The sequence below is a fragment of the Acipenser ruthenus genome, chromosome 49 (genome assembly GCF_902713425.1).
Source record: "Acipenser ruthenus chromosome 49, fAciRut3.2 maternal haplotype, whole genome shotgun sequence".
Classification (NCBI taxonomy): Eukaryota; Metazoa; Chordata; class Actinopteri; order Acipenseriformes; family Acipenseridae; genus Acipenser; species Acipenser ruthenus.
This window is the reverse complement of record NC_081237.1, coordinates 3,992,886-4,000,153: the sequence shown is the minus strand read 5'-3', so window position 1 is coordinate 4,000,153 and position 7,268 is coordinate 3,992,886. Positions and strand designations below refer to the sequence as shown.

Sequence of the window (7,268 nt, the reverse complement as noted above, 5' to 3'; positions counted from 1 at the left end):
CTTAGTGTATAACACACTTTTCTGATACAACTTCGGTTCGAAAAAAAAACCCATAAAAAAAAACAAAACAAAGAAACGACAAAACGGTTTCCACACTCAAGATGGCGTCCACCCCATCCATTGTTTTGGAGTCTCGGCTCTCCCTCCCCCACCATCCAGTTCCCGCGATGTGGACAGGAAAGAGACGAGAACGCGCCAGCGATCTCGTCCAACGCGGGAGGAAGGGGGAGGGTAGAAGAGGTTTGGTCCGCCTTTTTCCCTTGGTTTTGCCGTTGATGACGTATAGAGGAGAGGGTAGCAACAGTTGCCTCGAGACCCCCGCGCGCCATAGTGACTGTAGTCGTGGAGACAGTTACTTACCAACGGGAGCAACACGCAGCAACAGCAGCAGCAACGAGAGAGAGTGAGAGCAGCCAGGGCAGAACTAAACACAAGGCAAAGGTGAATATATCTATACTGGATACAATGTATTGCTTATACTCGCTACGAAAACGGGATTTATGTTTTTTCACAACCCCCCAAAAATCATCACAAAAGGCGCCCGGTTCCAAATGGAGTTGGGGGGTTTCCTTTGATTCGTGTTTTTTTTCTTTCTTAAAAATCAATCTTGAAACCAGGCGGTTAGCATTTTGGATACAATTGTATTTACCAGATACAACTCGAACCCCCATTTTCTTTTGTTCAAGTCAGACAGAAGACATGTCTGTATTTCAGCTTTTTAATTGAAGTGTAGTTTCCCCTTTTTTCTCTTTTAAAAAAAAAACAACACGGAGTGTTCTGGGAGAAATATACCGGGCTGTTAAGACAGTGTGTTACTAGCGAGAGAAAGGCCGTGAAAAAAACTTTTCTTAAACTCCAGGCAAGTTAGGTATGAGTCACTTTCTTTGTATATTTAGTATTTAACAATTTTAAGGTGTTGTATCTTAAAATGCGTAATATACCAGCTGTAGTTGTAGCTGATCGTAGGAACCAGGCACTGGCTTGTGAATACTGACGTAAGGTTATCGTAAAAAGTCACACGCCTATTAATAATCATTAGAATCATACATATCTGCTTCACATTTCTTTTGAATCGGTGCTTGGTTTTTCTATTAATTTAATTGTTGCGTTGGTCGTAGATAATCTATTACGTTTCGAAAATGTTATCGCCACCTGTTAGTTATTTTTTCGTATTTTCGATTCAGTTGCGATAACGTTTTAAGCACAGTTTTTGTCCTAAACCTGTGCGTTTTCCTCCTTGACAGTCTGTTGTTTTCTTGGATAGAATGGTCAAACGTGCCGTACGGTATTTAAAATCCTCTAAAGTTTACATGCGTGAGATTTTTACCTTGTTTAGCTACTGGGTATTTTAATCGCAGACGCCAACGGTAGCTTGTTGCATCTGATTGAAAATAAGCTAAATACTTTCTACTGTCATTGTAAATGTAACCTGTCGGAGTATCCTTTCTGTGTTCATGTCTTTGAAAGTATCTAACAGTAATCGTGTGCTAAATGTGTGCCCCACAGTAGAGTTTTCTAGTGCCTTCATAGGTGTAAAATAACGAGCAGAGGCTGGACATAACCTGTTTGTACAGTATGTTTATTCCTTTAAAACATGAAATATATTGTACCTTTTACACTATAAAGAGACTCCCACACTGCCCACTTTGACTAGCAGGTTTTTCCAATGAACTGTATGATCTGCTTGGGGTCTGTAGAAGATAAATACAATAACAGAACCACGCTATTATCCCAAAATAGCTTTTATGAAAGTCAGCAAAGTTGCACAAGCAAGCTCAGTGCTTAGTGATTTTTTAAAACTAAGCTCTGGTCACCTAAAAGTGTGTTTTTTTTGGTTTTTATCATTTTTTTTTCTTCCTTTTTTAATAATGTGCAGAAAATATCTAATCTAGGCATGTGTTATTTTGGGGTCCTCCAAGTTTCGGTATTTATAAAGTCTAATTAATAACTGCTTAAGGGTGTATAAAATGTCTCTTATAAAAAAAACTAACCTTGTATATTATATGCAGGCACATTAACATGACAAACTGTATACAATGCCTCGGCTGTAGTCGGTTGTTCCAACAGCATTTAGGTAGCTTTTCCAGGTTTAACTGTCATCTGCAGGCTGTTTATTGTTCAGAGGCTCCAAGCAAGCTAGGCAAGGCAAGCCAGTTTATTAGTTCAACCTGCTGCTAGCTTTAAAGTTGTACAGGCCTGTTTAATAATATGTAGACAGCGCTGGTTCACATTTAACTTGTCTGTTAGAAAGACTGACATGCGTTGGGATCCGTACCTAATGCATTTATCATTCAAACTACACGTTTTAAAAACCCAACTCTCTTGATTTGAACATTTAATAAACTGCTTTCTACAGAAAGTGTATTGTTAACCCACAAATCAATACTATCTGGAATATTTAGCTTGTTTTTAAAGAAACAAAGTTTCAATTCTGCATTTGAAGTTGGAGGAAAAAGAAAGAAGAAAAATCTGATATCAGGCATTTCTTTTAAATTTAAAGAAACCTATTAGTTGTACAACATTTATTGCCTGAGCTACATTCATGTACAAGATTCTTAAAGAAAGGTTACTGTATACAAAATAATCAGGTTTAAATAATGCTATTCAGAATAATTGCTTTCTTGTTTGTTAGCAGATTTCTTTAATTAACATACAAAAATCTAAATGATTTGATTCTTGCACCCTCCACAATACACAATATCCACAAACATTTTAATTCAACAAAACATATTGTCACTGGTAATGGGATACACAGCTACAGGTGCTACAGCACTATCAAAGTTTACATATTTTATAAGGAGAACCTTATGTCTAATATAGGAAATAATTAATAATGTATCTATGAATCGGGTAAAGAACGGTCCTTTCAAAGTTTTCTCTTTGTCTGTTACCAAGACACATTCGTTAGTGCATTGAAGCATGTTAGCATGCCTTTTGAGAAATGTCTTTAACTAAATAACAAGGTACTTGGTAAATCTGTGTACAAGTCGTTGTCTCTAGTAACCAGGTAGACAAGCTATTGACAGATTTAGCACATAAATCGCTTACAGTTTAGCTCCAACTGGAGGGATCTGTCTTTGACAAGCTTTGTTTGTTTTGTGTGTGTGTTTTATTTAAAACTTGCCAGCGTTCGAATAGGAACATTTTGAAAATGGGCACATACCTGTTCGACCTGGCAACCACCTGATAATAAGACCTGTCTGCTGTCAACAGCAGTGTAAAAAAAACACCAAAATGAAAACCTCTAGGGCTTTCAATCCAGCTGACAATCAGATCACAGGTGCTCCCTTTAAAATGAAGAATGAACAGTGGAGCTTGGCCTTTAAACGTTGCGCTAATGAGCATGTTAATTAGTCTTCAGAGCTTTAAACCTGAAAGGCTGTTCTGGGGTTTCTTTTCAGTTTGTACCAAAGTGTCTCCTTTCTTTAAACAAGGTACCCAGTCCTTTTAAAAAAAGAAACCTGCCATAAAGAAAGTCTCTTCCTTCTCTTTTATACATACAGTACCTTATCAGAGATACAGTAACATTTCCATGTGCTTATCTAATTTTTGATTTCAATTAAAACTAACAATAACAACGGCAGATGTTTAAGAAGGGCTCTGCCTTCTCAGGTTGCCTGGTGAGTACACATGACACCAATGAAACCCTCAGTCAAAATACTACTTTGGATCACTTAAAAAGGTACCTAGTCTAGAAAACGGCTGCCATGTATGTGGAAATATAAGGCATTGTTAAGTGTACAGGCTCCTGTCTCTAAGGTTAGACAGTACATTTGGTGCCATGCTGTACATTTGTCATACATGGATCATGCGTTGAAAAATTATCTTCTACGTCAGTAAAGTAAAACTGGGTCATTTCTTTAAGGCCAAGAAAGAAAGAGAAAATCAGGTGTTGACTACCGTATTCTCAAAGTCTGGTATTTAAGTTTGATGGGGGCACACTAATTGGATGTGGTAGTAACTGAATGTCCATCTTATTAAAATTTTGGATCTTGCACCATGTTTTTTATGTCATAGTAATCTTTAAACTGTTCTGCATTTCCCCCAAAAATGTCAGTCTAAATTAGGCAGCATCCACACTGAACAGAGCGACACAAGCAAAGTCGCTAAATGTCAATCCACACCAGACACGACTTCAAAACGAACCAAAAAGACTGGAAATACATGACCCCGCCCATGCATTCCTATTGGACATGCTAGAGATGGGCGGTCCCATTACAAAACAGGGCTTGTTTTGATAAAAGGTTACCACCCTGACCTCCGGCAGCTGCGTTGTAAAATAAAGGTTGGTCTTGTAAAATCTATAGATCAGAGTTATTGAACATCCCTATATATCCAACAGTTTTATTGTTATCATTATTATTAGTAGTAATTGTACAGTTTTTTTTGGTACCAGTAGTTGTAGCAGTCCGATTTTGAAGCCCTGTAAAAGCCCGGTCAGAAGACACCTGGAAAATAGCAGAATAGTTGAACTCATATTTTCAACAAAATTATTTTATTGTTATACATTCATATATACAGCTTACTGCAATCTCAATGGTGTTTCTTTACAAATTCCTTCTTTGAGCCTTTTTGTTTATTAACTTGAAGTATTTAAAGTGCATTATTATTATTATTATTATTATTATTATTATTATTATTACGTTGTTGTTAAGCACTACATAATCACCATCTTCATTATTATTACCTGTGTTATTATGAGCAGGTCACCACTTACCTTGTGTTATTATTTACTTTTATTTAGTTTTTCCTTTTAAAACAGTCAGGTGAACTTAACAGAAAATGCTTTATAAATATGGCTCATAATCTAAACTATGTATGAGCTTGGTAATGTTGGGATGTGTCACATAGAATACAAACGTGTTGCTGGCTTTGTTTTACAACGTATGGAATAGTAGGACCTCAATATTTTTGTTTGTTTGGTGAATCTCCACAAAACTTCACGTTTATGTGTATCTAAAGACCACCTTCTTGTCACAAATTTGTGCCACAGAGCAATTTAGTGAACAATACGTTATTTATCAAAAGCAAACAAACCAAAAAAAAGCCATAGTTTAAAATCAGGTCACATGTTCAAGTTGTGTGAATGCGGGACCTTTTGTGTCATTTTTAAAAGCCAGCAGAAGTGCACATTTTTCATTTAAATGCTGGCTATGTAGACTGCATGTATGGTCCTGTTTATTTTTGCTTCTTAATAAACCTATTTTTATGCAACTTGCATAATCAGAAAGAAAATGTCTTGGTGCTAAATGCACCACATGCAAGGCACAACTACTGGTACTACATAAAAATCGCTGTACCCTACTCACCAGAGACACCAGCAACCACTGCGATGTTCACCCAGGCATTGTCTTTCTTCATTCAATTTGCAATCCTATAATAATGGATACTGCTTCACCTCATAAATTTAATTTTTCATCGTCCATGATTAACTTGTTTTGAGGCGTGTGTTTGACGTGTGTCGAGGGTGTTAACCTTGCTTCTGATTGGTCAGTTTGATTAAAAAAAATAAATAAATAAAAAATAGAAACAGGTTCTATTTTAGCGACGTCGCTCGCTGCTGGTTTGGATGCTCCCATTTGACTGCACTGACTTCTAAATTATTCGCTCGCGACCAGTGTGGATACGGCTTAACTGCAATATAATCCCCTGCCACTCCATGCCCTAAGATGATGATTATTATTATTATTATTATTATTATTATTATTATTATTATTATTATTATTATTATTATTATTATTAATATTATTAATAAAACATACATAAAAAAATATCAATGCACAGAGAATTTGGGTAAAAATGGCCCGCACAAAAACATGAAAAAAAACTTGTTATGCCTTGTGGTTTAACATTTTTCATTTGCTTTTTTGATCTACTTCTTTCTTCATAAACATACTTTATGCTTGCACAGGCAGGTTAAGATAAAACCTGCACCACAGAGAAAAAACAGGTATAGACTAGATTAGGTTTAGCTGTAACTGACTCCATCTGAATATCACTACATGGATGAATTACTGAAAAAGGATAAATACAATTAAAGGTTACTACTGCCACTGTTTAGGTCATTAGCATAGACCCTGTTCTCCCCAATAAAGCACCCTTTGCAATGCACTTTGGCTTCGTTGTGAAACTAGTTTGCGGAGGTGAGGGTAGAATCAAAGAATTAATGTTTATTTCATCTATAGTATCAAATTCTGTCAAAATATTGCTCACTGACATAAAGATATAGGGTAAGCAGGTCATGGGATTGATGAAAACCGTAGAATACCAGGAAGCAATGGCAGGACTGTCAGAACTTGACTTCAGTGGAAACTTCCCTTGATCTGAAGGTAGCTGCACCAGAGGTAATGTAGGTGTTCTTAAAGCTATGGCTGTCAGGAGTGGTTACACTCTGTGGGAAGAATAAACAGCTTGACAGCGGAAAAAATGACTGACTGGTTACATTTCAGATAGGCGGATAGATAGTTGTCTCAAAGCAAACCGATGAAATCTATTATAGAAAAAACATCTAATTCCAAAATGTTTTTACATATTGTGTATGGAAGAGTAAAGTCTGGCTTTACAGATGTTTGTTCTTATTACCAGCTACTAAATCCCCTTTCTGACTGGTAAATTCTGACATTTCAAGTTCAAAATTGAAAAGTTCCAGTGTGCTTTTTATTTTATTTATTTATTTATTTATTTATTTATTTATTTATTTATTTATTTGAAAACCGTTGCCGTTTGCTGGCCACATATTTATGTAGACCTTGTAACAACCCAAGTGCTGTAATTTCAAATCTAGATTATAAGTAAAGATTTTTTTTTCACTGCAGATTTTGAATGATTCTGGGTCTGTTCTTGTCAACGCCCCCTAGGCATGAATTGGATTTTGATCTTAATTGGGGGATGGGCGATGACAAGATTGATTGTTACTACTGAGGTGATAAATATTAAATGAAAAGATGTGCAGTTTAAAAATAGGTCTGATAAATTGATATCGAACACCCCATTTTGTTTAAGGAAATAAGAATAAAAGCTACGCAGGATGTATTGTGAAAGAATAGTTAAATGTTTCACATTTCTCCTTTTAGTTCCTCATCAGCATACAAGACAGTTTCAAGTGCTAGAAAGGGGACCTGTGTGGTCTGGAAAGCTGGTGTCTAATAAATATTTTGTTGGGTTTTATAATTGGATCCAGTTTTGTTCTGCTTCACTACAGCTAGACCTAGAATAACATTTTTTTTTTTTTTTTAAGCATCTTCACATTTTTGGATGGTCTTCAGTTA

At 36.1% G+C, this 7,268-nt stretch overlaps 1 protein-coding gene across 3 annotated transcripts in view; it reads left to right on the top strand.

The window, feature by feature from the left end:
* Positions 1 to 221: 221 nt before the first annotated feature.
* LOC117428902 (DNA-binding protein RFX2-like) overlaps positions 222 to 7,268 on the top strand; it is a 32,761-nt gene continuing 25,714 nt past the window's right edge. For all 3 annotated transcript variants that reach the window (XM_034047922.3, XM_059015212.1, XM_034047917.3), the window contains exon 1: positions 222 to 441. The gene's annotated coding sequence lies outside the window, so the exon portion shown is untranslated. The remainder of the gene's footprint in view (positions 442 to 7,268) is intronic.